The following is an 11,565-nucleotide window of genomic DNA, read 5'->3' as shown; positions in this document are numbered from 1 at the left end:
GACAATTTAATTTGCTCCCAAGACAAGACTTACCTTAACACAGGGATCAGAAAGACTATGACAGCAGTTGAAGATGCAGGTTTTGATATTGCTCCTGAAAAACCCAGTACACCTCCCTGTGGAAATACCTTGGATTCCTAATCAGCGGGTGAGCCATTATTCCCCAAAGTGTCTCCATCAAAGATAAGGCTCAAACGCTAAGGGACTTAGAGCCGTTGTGTGGCTCCATCACCTGAATCCAACCACTGCTTGGACTCACGAGAGAAGAGCTGTCCCCTTTGTTCAACCTACTGAAGGGGAGCCATGACCTGACTTCCCAGCGCATCTTAACTCCCGATGCCCACGACGCGCTGCGAAAGGTAGCACCTGCTATCTCATCTCGAAAAGCACACCGCGTTGACCGCTCTCTAACCTCCCAGTTTGCTATTCTTGGTAAATCCCCACATTTCCAGGCACTACTTTTTCAGTGGGACCCGTCTTCTACAGATCAATTGTTAATTATAGAATGGATATTTTTGCCACACCAACCTAAAAAAACTATCACAATCCCTCAAGAGCTTTTAGCTCAATTAATCATTAAAGGCAGGAACCGCCTCCAAACCCCTGCAGTGTGTGACCCAACATACATTTATCCAGCATTTCAGCTACAGAAATTAGAATCCCTATTACAGACAAATGAACACCTTCAGTTTGCTTTAGACAGCTATCCCGGACAAGTCTCTATTCATTATCCAAAACACAAGCTACTAAAAGAAACATTCCATCTCGTCCCAAATTCTCTAAAAGGTAAGGTTCCTCTTAAAGCCCTCACAGTTTTTACAGATGTCTCCGGAAAATCACACAAATTGGTTATCACTTGGAAGGATCCGAACACTCAGAAGTGGGAGTCGGATGTTCAAGTCGTTGAAGGAACCCCCAAATTGCTGAGTTGGCTGCTGTTGTCAGAGCATTTAAAAAAATTCGAACAACTTCTTAATTTAGTCACTGATTTGGCCAATGTTGTTGGGATAGCTGAAAGGCCAGAACACTCCATGCTAAAAGCAGTGTCTAAACAACAATTATTTTGCTTGCTCTGCAAGTTAGTACGCCTTCTTTCCCACCGAGAGGAACCATTTAATATAATGCACATCAGGTCACACGCAGACCTTCCTGGTCCCATTGTAGAGGGCAATCAGAAGGCAGATCTTCTAGCTGTGACTGGTAACACCAATCACAGTCCCACGCACTGGGAAAGGCGCAGCAGATGCTGCCAAGGGCTTTCTTGTGCTGCTGCCATGAAATTCTGCTGCACGGAATTCTGGAGCATAACGTTGACCCAACAAAGCAGCAGCACCACCAAAATGGGCTTTGACTCTCTACAAATCGGTTTCTCAAGGGCTGGCACTCTCAGGTTCCAATCAGACCTTTCATTCCCCACTGCCTGATAACATCAGCCATCTGGGCTGCCTTCCTGGAGATGCTGCAGATTTTCAGGGATCTTTGTAAAACCCCAATGTACCCCAAGAAGGAGCTGCCGCTGCAATGGCACCTTTAATACTTTCCTTACCAGCAAAGAGCAATTTGCTTCACAGAGAGAGGCAGAGAGAGGGAGAGAGAAAGATTATTTTGAGTAGGAGAAAATGGGTAATCATGTGTCTTCACTAGTGTGACTGAATGTAAAAGCCATGCCCTAGACATGTGGGGAGGAAAACCAGAGATAAATAGATGTTAGGCAGAGAGGTAGAAATCAGACATGTAGAACTAGAGATAGCCACGTGTTTATCCCACCCCCTTAGGGCTGTAGGAAAGGGGAGTATTTTCCTCCAAGTGCTGGGTTGGCAGCCTGCCGCAGCCCACTGCCATATCCAGCCCTTTTCTCAGCTCTTCAGGGTTTGGAAGAAAGTGATTAGGCCAATAGATTTTTGGGGTGGACGCTGTGAATTCCAGCTTTCTGAGAGGAAGGAAGCACTGATAAGGATTCTTTGATTTCCAGACTGCAGGCAAACGGAAGAGGAGGAAAAGCCCTCCCAGGAAGGAGACTGGGGAGAAAGGGAAGAGAAGCCGCAAGCGGGCTGGCAGCGCGGAGTGTCCCTGCTGCCAACCGCGCCAGCCGCCCCAGCCGGCGGGAGGCCCCTTTCCGTGCGGGCAGTGCCAACGGTGCGCAAGCTCCTCCTCCTTCTGCTCCCAGCTGCCCCTTTGGCCTAAAGCACGCTGACCCTTTCCAAAGGCACCACAGGGCAAGCTGAGGCCACTTGCAGGATCGCCCCTGGCAGCCCTGCTCAAGCTTACAGCCCACTTGGAACCCAAACAGCTTCGTCCAAACCCAGCATTCCCAGTGAAACCTTGCCATGCCCCAACAAGACACAGTTCGTACAAGCAGGAACACATGCATCAAAGCTTGCTTTGCTGCTGCTGATCCAATTAAACCTAGGACGAAGCAAAAGGAGGAAGACATTTCAAAGAATTGAAACCAGAAAGATCAGACTCATGGTGTTGATCACTTTACAAATGTGTCACAACCTGAAAAGATGGAAATTCATCCAAAGAGGGAGATCTCGGCGCTTGGCTTCATGGTGTGTATGAAGTTAACAATGGATGGTTTGTTTCCTGTCTTCCAGGGAGTTTGCAACCATCAAGGAGAGGAACAAGCACAGGAGAAGACATCGCCCACGCAAGGATGCACAGCCTCTCCCCAAGAAGAAAAGGCCAAATTAGCCCTGCATTTGCCCCAGGCTAGCAAGAGTTAGGTGTCTGGAGGACTAGATAGAAATAAGATGTTTTTCAAGTTTTTAGGATTGTTTGTTCTTCTATTAGTTTACGTAATAGGAATCTCTCTGTTTATTAGTTAAGATATATTAGTATTATTAAAGATGTATTAGTAGTGTTAGATTTATTAGTAAATGTTAGAGGTTTGGTGTTTGCTATGCTTCAAGTTTTCACATTTTGTCTTTGTTGAGACACGATCTGTGTTTATCATTAAACCAACGTTTGTTCCATTTTGCCTTTTTGTCTGTATGAAATCCCTGAGGCAGTGCTCCTTACATTTCCTTGGTGTTGCACACACGGCATTTGCCCTGAGGGAGCAATGGGGGCACATGAGTCCCCCCCAGGCCCAGCCCCTGGCTCAGCTGGCAGCACTTCCAGAGGCATGTCCCCATTACTGCCAATGAAATCATGGTGGAGCTTCCTCCTTTGATTCCTGAACATCTCAGCTGGGAGTGGCTGGGGAGGCTTTGCTGAATTCAATGCATTGGATCTAAAGGAGTGCTCTTGTCTCACTGTACTTGCTGGGATAAAAGTAGTGGGTTGAGGCCTTTTTTTGCCCAGCAACATAACTTTGTTTAGTTTTGGAGGACAGATGGACTTGAGCACCTTGGAGGACATTGCTAACCTCTCTGATTCTAGAAAAGAAATATCCACATGCACCACAAAGGCACCAGGAGTTCAGATTCAGTTTCGCTTTAAAGGACCAGGCTCTGAGCCTCCAGTAATGTCCTTAGCTACAGCAGAGCGCCTGTGAACCTGATCCTCTCACTTCTCACAGCTTTGGTATTTGTGCCAAAGAAGAATCCAAGTCACTCTTTTACCGAGCCTAGCAAATGGCTCTGCCTAGCAAGGCTTTGGCAGCAGGGGCTGTGGAGGATGGCGAGGGGGCGAGGCAGGGGGGAATGGCCAGGCTGCTTCTGGGAAGCGACCAAAGCTTGCCCTTGCCTGCTGGAGCCAGTGCAGGTGGGATCTGGAGCCTACAAAGTATCTGCCTTGCAGTGGGCCTCGTTCCAGATGTTTTCCCAGCAGGTGGCTGGCGTGGGTGTAACATGCAGGCTGGGAAGGAAGCAAGATTTGCTTTTGCTATAACCTTAGGCAGGAAAGCAGTACAAGTGGTTGGGTTTTGCCATATCTGGCACCTAAGTATTCAAACAAAGGTAAAGGCCATTAGTGTGGAAAAGAAATTCTCTTGATGTTCCTTCCTTAAAGGAATGCCAGAGTAGTAGTGATGAACATTCTCCCTTCTTCAAGGGAGCTGGAAGAGAGACCTAGAAATTCTCCATGACCTGTTGACTACAGCAATGTTGGTGCACTGCCCCAGTGTGTGTGTCCCCATCAGCTCCCCTGAGAAACATCCCGTTTCTCCAAGTTTCAGGGAAGGAGTGTTGAGGTGAGAGACCAGCTCAGCAGGCCAAAGGAGGGGAAACATCAAGTGACATTATTGGGCACCAGAAAATTGAGAAAGGGGGCAGGATGAATGCCGCCACTTGGAGAGAAAGCTTTGCACTTGGTTCTGCATGGAACGATTTGCAAGCTCTAGCTCCTCTCAGAGCCAGAGGAGAGGCAGCGGCAGGAGTCCTTGTGGTTCTGCAGTGCAGGAAATGTGGAATGGGCCCTTGGACAGAGCCAGCCTCCCGTGCTGTTGGAACCCAGGACATCTCTCTGGATGCCCTGGATGTCTCAAAGCCCTTGCAGGAGCTCAGAGACCCTGGCAGGAAGGCAAAGACCCCTGGAAATTCAATCTTAATTCATGGAGCAAATTGCCAACCTTATATGAAGAATTACAGGTCACAAAATTTAAGTAGCAATCACAGGGTGAAGGGAAAAATTTTGGAGCACTGTACAGGGGGGTTTTGAATCTTGTACAGGGGGGTTTGGAATTCTGTATGTGGGGGTCAGGGGTTCCAAGATGGAAGGATTTGGGCATGCCTTGTCCTTCTTCTTTCTTCTCCCTGGCATTCATGTTCAGGATGATATTTGCTACATCTAATCAGACCATGCTTGTGCAACAGAAAAACAGGGGAAGTGTGGAGGATTTTGTGGACAGTTAGCTAGCTGACAAAGGTCACACTGCTATAATAGCGTTAGTTAAGGAATAAGGAGACAGGTATAGGAGCCAGCAGTCAGTGTCTAAATAAGGCAAGGGCACTGTGCCCTTGGTGAAACGTCAGGATGGGGGAGAGGATCGTTAGTTAGAAATATGAAGAAAAGATGAGAACAGCTGCAACATAGTAGCCACAAGAATGCTAAGGTAGGCGTAGTTAGCTGATAAGTAACTAACCAATAATGAGCTCGCCTTTTGCAATATGTATTGGCCTCATTAACACCAATATAAATGTATGTGCCTATCAATAAAGTTTTGAGATTTGCTGATCACTCATATTGAGTGCCGCATTTCTTCTTCTGATCTCAACAATTTAGGCTGAAAAAGACTTCTGAGATCAGGATATTTTGCAGCTTCTAATGGAACAGCTCATGGGATCAGGTTGTGAAACTGATGCATTTCTCAAAAATAATTTTAATTAAGCTGTTTGAATTTTGAATCAAAAAATCTATTTGGAAAACTGAAGGAAATGCAGTTTTGGCTTCCTGAGTTTGGTGGGGGAATGTGTGGGCAGCAGTGTCTCTTGTGTCAATCAGTGCTCATTTAGCGTGTGAGTACAGGTGGGTCAGAACTTGCTTCCTCTGGCACCCAACACACAGAAAGCTCACAACACCCTTCTCCCCCAACAGCTCACTGATTTGAAGTTTACAGCTCCTCTCTTTAAATTTAATTTTAAAATTTAAATATCCTGAAATGTATTGGCCAATGTAATATAATTTCAGCAGTAGCCATGCATGGGTGCAAGAAAGAACTCCCAAAAGAACTCAGGGAAACTTTAAAGTTAGCCACAAAACTGAAAAATAAAAATTTCAAGCAATGCTTGCTACAAATTCTCTTGTTTTGCTACTAGTAATTTAGAGACTCATTTGCTGTTTTCTAAAATATATGAGAAACTACACAAGTAAGGGCTTTGCAAAATGGAAGTTCTGTCAAAGCATCAACAGTTGTGTATTTATATCCCTGTGTGTCTGCAAAACTGGGGAGTCAGGATTATCATGCCTGTTTCAAGCAGGACATAAAACTTACCCTGAGTTCTTAGTCAATATCTGGACCTCTGTATGTGTTGACAGTGGATATAAGAAGTGCTGATGATCATGCAGAGGAATAAAGTTGTTCTAAATTGGGGTTAGAAATTACTCCTTCCCACCCCCTTTCAGTGTTTGATATCAAAAAAGAATCTGGTAGAAGATCTCTTTGCTCATTCTGCCCCAACAAACCACAAGAAGAGAAGCTGTTTTTAACTAGATGGCATATTTAGTAGTTGCCTTGCCAAAAATTGTTTTTCCTTTCAAACTGGAAATAGTTTTTTGTTCTGAAATAATGATCTTTATTATCTGCATCATTCTTTTTTTCTCTGAAGCTGGTCCCTTCTTTGTGGAAGTTTATTTTTGTAAGGCTTTTCCAGATTTAGGAACTGAATTTGATGACTGATAGGATTTTTTTTCCTTTGCTTTCTGCCAGGTAGGAGCAGCTGTATACTTGGTAATTAACTTACTCTGCTTTTGCTTAACCACTGTGCTTTGACTGTATTCTGGCTGAGGAGGGAAAATGCTGCATTTTTCTCCTGTTTGTTTTTTGTGTTCAGTCTACAAAAGCCAGTTTTACCAAGCCCTTGAAACAGCCAGAATATTTAAATAGAGCATCAAAGTAAAAGGAGGGTTGTAGAACTGCTGTCAATAATTCTATAATTCTTCCCCCCCCCCCCCCCCCCCCCCGCTCCGTGTTCACTTTCTCTGAACATGGTCATTCTGGACAGTATTGTAAGAGCACAGAGGCAACAAAAAGCAGATGGTTACTATCGTTTCACTGAATGGAGCCAGTTTTACTTGGCTGAAGGTATTTTCTAATTCCTGTCCTCTTGCCTAACATTCATGAAAGGCCTTTCTGAACGCATTAAAGTCTTGACTGTTTTCATATAACATTTGATTTCTTTTACCTATAAAAGCACAAGGACCATCTCTGATGTTTTTAAGTACATCCTTATGCCCAGGGTTTTATTGCCACTGTGGTTGACTTACATCTGTGGACAAGCACAACCACTTTCCTTATGCTTTGTCCAGAGAAGCTGTGGCTACCCCTGGATCCCTGGCAGTGTCCAAGGCCAGTTTGGATGGGGCTTGGAGCAACCTGGGACAGTGGAAGGTGTCCCTTCCATGACAGGGGTGGCACGGGATGGGCTTTAAGGTCCCCCTAACCCAGTCCCTGGTTCTGTAATTCAGTGACAAACAACACCTGTAACCATGGGCAGAGTTGGATACACTTGAACTTCAGCAAACAAAGCAGCAGCCACAGCTTCCTCGTGCTTTGCTATGGCAAATTAATTGGAATTGAGGAGGAAGTGATTAGATGACGTTTGCAGGAAGCTGCAATATGTCTGTGGAAATCTAGTGGATGGTGGTGAGGATGAACTTGTGTTATGATTAAATAGACACTTGAAAATGTGCAAGTTTGCTGCTATTTCATTAAATGAGCATCTGTCGCAACTTTGTTATTTTAAAGCTCATTACAGTGTTTAAATTTGATTTTTTTTTTTTTTTTTTGTCCATATGTGGCTTCTTATGTTGTGAGATTGTAATGTCTTTTGTGTGAAACTTGCTGTGTCCTGCCCCAATACTTTGTCAGGTCTGTGACAGCCGATTTGGTAGCTGTGAACGGCTGTGAACCCAACTGAAATTCCTGTCACTTGAGGGGCTCAGGAGGAAGAATACTCAGCAACAGCCTCCCCTCCACCAGGATGAAGCACCTGCACAAATGTCAGCCAAGGAGAAACTGCAAGAGATGGCCTTTGCAGTATCTGACACATTTGCTTTTGCTTAGTGTTTAATATTGAAGCCTGAAATGGGTAGAAGAGGTTCTGCAGAGCATAGGGGCTGACAGCAGCATCCCCAGGTGGGTCTGTGCATTTTGGCAGAGTCAAGCTCCAGCAGCAGGGGGGCTCCCGGAGCAGACAGCAAAGGAAAGGTGGCTTTGCTGCACATTCTCCAGCTGGAAGCAGAGGGAAGAAGGGAAAGGAGTCCCTGAATTCTGGAAGGCTTGTGGCTGGAAGGGACCCTGTCTGTGGTTCCATCCAGGGTTAAGATGCCATGAGGGAGAGGTGTCTGTCCCCCAGTGAAGGCACAAATGAGACCATAGGAGAACAAAACCAGATTTTATTTGACATGGATTTTATTCAACAAGAAATGGGAGTTAGGGAGCTAGAAATAGGAAAGAGGTCTTGGAGAGCGAGAGCTGAGAAGATGATCAGTTGGAAGTAGATACTTTTTGAAGTCCTCTCCTGCCTTCTGAGATTCTAGAAGATGTGCGGATGTATATTTTTATTTAATATTCTTATTACTATTCCTTCTTGTTCTTTCCCTTCTTTCTTCTTCCCATTGTTCTTAAATGCTACTACTCTTCTTTCTTCTTCTTCATCTTCTTTATAATATTCTTCTTATTCTAATTAATCTTATTCACTTCTTATGCTTACTATAATTCTTATGTTTTCATATTCTTATATTAATTACTATTTTTTCATCTTCATCTTCTTATTCCTATTCTCATTCTTCTTATTAAACTTATTATTTTTATCCTGTTCCTTTGTCTTCCTCTTATCTACTACTACTACTTCTTCTTCATCTTCTTATCCCTATTTTGTTTTTTTTTTTTACTACTACTATTTATTAAACTCTTAAACTATTTCTTAAATGGGAATAATGGTATCAGTCCAAGTCCTGCAGTCACATCCATGGAGCAACACCTCTCATCTGTGCCATTCTTCAGGGATACAATCCCAAAAGACCAGCATGGAGTCCTTTCAGGGTGAGAGGAAATGGCCATTGATTTCCAGGGGAGGTTCCGATTCAATATCTGAAGCAATTTTTCTCTGACAGAGGGGCATTGGAAGAAGCTGCCCAGGGAGGCGGAGGAGCCACTGTCTCTGAGGCGTTGAAGAGTTGAGCAGATGTGGTGCTTGGGGACGTGGTTTTGCGGCGATGGTGGTGCTGCCACACTGCCAGTGCCCTGGGTGACCGTCAGGGTCTCTTCCCACCTTGATCACTCTGTGGGATTCACTGCTGAGCGCCCTGGCTCCAGTCGTGTCCCACGCGTGCTGTGTGGGGCTGGCCACTGTGGTGACTGTGGGTGTTGGGGAGATGCCCCCGGGCCGCTCCAGGGCTGCCGGGGCAGCCGAGGCTGCGGGGCCATGTCCAGGGCTCCCTGGGCCCCGGGCCGGCCGCCATCTGCAGCCCCGGGCTGGGCAGGCACGGGCGCTACTCCTGCGGCTGTGGCGCCAGGCAGCGGCAGCGGAAGAGCGCCCGCAGCGCCCGCAGCGCCCGCCTGAGGCGGCCGGGCCGCTTGCTGAGGACAGCCGGCTGCTGCCTGGGGGCCTGCGCTCCCGGCTGGGGAGCTGAGGCCTCGAGAGGGCTGAGCGGGGCAGGCTCCGGGCTCTGCGGCCCTGCCTCGGAGCCCTGCTGGCCCTCGGAGGCTTCGCTGTACAGGGAGAGAAGCGAGGCGCAGAGTGACTCCGGTGCCCGGCTCTCAACCCAGGCCTCCAGAGGGAGGGGCACTGGCAGCTCGTCTGCCTCAGAAGCTGACAGCCTTTGGGCACTGCCTTCTGCTTCGTATGGCTCGAGGACGCTGACTTTGTCCCAGTCGTCCTTGTAGTCCTCCCTCAGGAAGGGAGTGGGCCTGTAGCTAAAGTTGCTCATACTTTCATGGCTGTCCTGGGTGAGGTCTGCGCCGCTGCTGTTGTCTTCCTCCGTGGAAACGTCTTGGAGGGCTTTGAGCTCTGGCTCGCTACAGTCTTCCCACTCGGAAGAGCTGCTGCCCTCTCCTTGGGACAGCTCTGGCTCTGCCTCACCTTGATATTCTTGGGAAAGCTCAGTCTGGGGGTAGTATTCCCAGTCTTCATCATCCCCAGCTGAGGTCCAGTCCTCACGGTACAGCTCTTGCTGTGCCCTGTCTCCCCAGGCCGCCCTCACAGGCCCCTCCCACTGGTGCAACTCTTGGGGACTCCCAGCTCTGCGTGACGATGCTGCCTTCGCTGCCATTACTTGTACCAACTGGTACAATTCACAGCCTGTCGCTCCTTCCCAAAGGCGATACTCTCGAGCCCCAGTGTCTCCCCACTTGTCATCTGTGTCAGGTTTGTTCTCGTCTTCCATGATGACAAATGGCTTCTCCTCCTCCTCAGTGCCTGACTGTGGCCAGGCTGAGGCACCCACTGCCCCCACCAGGTGCCCGCTGAGGGCCTGGTCTTGCCCCCAGCTGGGCAGGGGGCTGGGTGACGGAAAGCAGTTGAGGTTTGTCTTGTTCGCTTCCATTTCTGCAGTCCTGTAGCACGCACAGATCCCGGGAGCCGCTTCCTTCTGCAAGAATGGCTCTCACGGGACTGGGCACCCCAGGGCTCTGCACCCCTTATATACCCCCAGCTATGGTGGGGCCCTCTGATGTCACAATGGTCTGTGGGCACCGTCATGTCCCGCATCATCAAGGGCCCTCTGATGTCACAATGGTCTGTGGGCACTGTCATGTCCTACATCATCAAGGGCCCTCTGATGTCACAAAGGTCTGTGGGCACCGTTATGTTCAGCATCATCAAGGGCCCTCTGATGTCACAATGGTCTGTGGGCACCGTCATGTCCCACATCATCAAGGGCCCTGTGTCACAAAGGGCCACACCCTGCACCCCATCTACAGCAGAGCCCACTGGAAACTGCATGGAGGAGCCCCCGGACTTGGGCACTTGTAGTCCTTGGTGTGCCCAGGCCCCTCCCGCAGTCCCACAGTGTGCCCACTGTGCCATGGTCCCACTTGACAGCCTGACGTGCCCCCTGCAGAGCCCTGGCTTTGGAGAGTGGGCTACTCTGGGCACCAGCCATTGGCCAGATGGAGACAGCCAGGGACTTCATGAGCTTCATGAGGTCCCACAAGGCCAAGTGCCAGGTGCTGCACCTGGCCCGGAGCAATTCCTGAGTCCCGGATTCATCCGGGGCAGAAGAGACCTTCAGATGTGTCCGTTTGGTGCCGCCTCCCTGGCTGCTCCCAGCACCTCCAGAACCAGCACTTGGCTGGGTTTGGGCCTTTCCCATGCCTACTTCCCGCAGGGCTGGCCAGAGGGGAGCACCCCCAGCCTGTGCCTCTGCCCCCCAGCCCCTGTGGGCTGCTGTGGGTGGGAATGCTCCAGAGGGGAATGTCCTTGCAGCAGAAGTGCCAGAGAGAGCCCAGAGCCAAAGAGTCTCTCTCCTGTAGGCACTGCTTCTTCATTGCATTGAAATATTTCCAGTGCTGGAGTGGGCTAATGGGTGTTCCTCGTCCCACCCAAAAAGAAGCTGATGGTTGGCTATTATTTGAGAATTTCTCTCAAGTTGAGCCTGGCAGGGGGTTATTTACAGGGAGAAGCTGCTACAATAAATACCCTGATGCCTCCCCCAGGGTCTGTGTGTTTCAACACTCTTGGCCTTTGCAAATGTAATAATCACAGAACTGAGGTCATTTGATATTACAGAAAGGTTAAAAAACTATGCATGGGAAGGTCATGACAAAAATTTCTAACTAACAAAAACTGGTTTGTCTTGCAGCCTTGAACTCATGTCCTTATACCCTTCCCAAAAGAAAACCTATTCACTGAAGATGCATCATCATCCCAAAAACATGTTGAAATTAGGCTCGTGATTCCCTCAGGGAGCTAGGAGATAATGTTTTGCTGCAGCCAAAAGGTTATTAGAAAAAAGAATGAA

The sequence above is a fragment of the Passer domesticus genome, unplaced genomic scaffold (genome assembly GCF_036417665.1).
Source record: "Passer domesticus isolate bPasDom1 unplaced genomic scaffold, bPasDom1.hap1 HAP1_SCAFFOLD_109, whole genome shotgun sequence".
NCBI lineage: Eukaryota > Metazoa > Chordata > Aves > Passeriformes > Passeridae > Passer > Passer domesticus.
The sequence above is the reverse complement of the archived record's forward strand: the minus strand, read 5'-3'. Positions refer to the sequence as shown.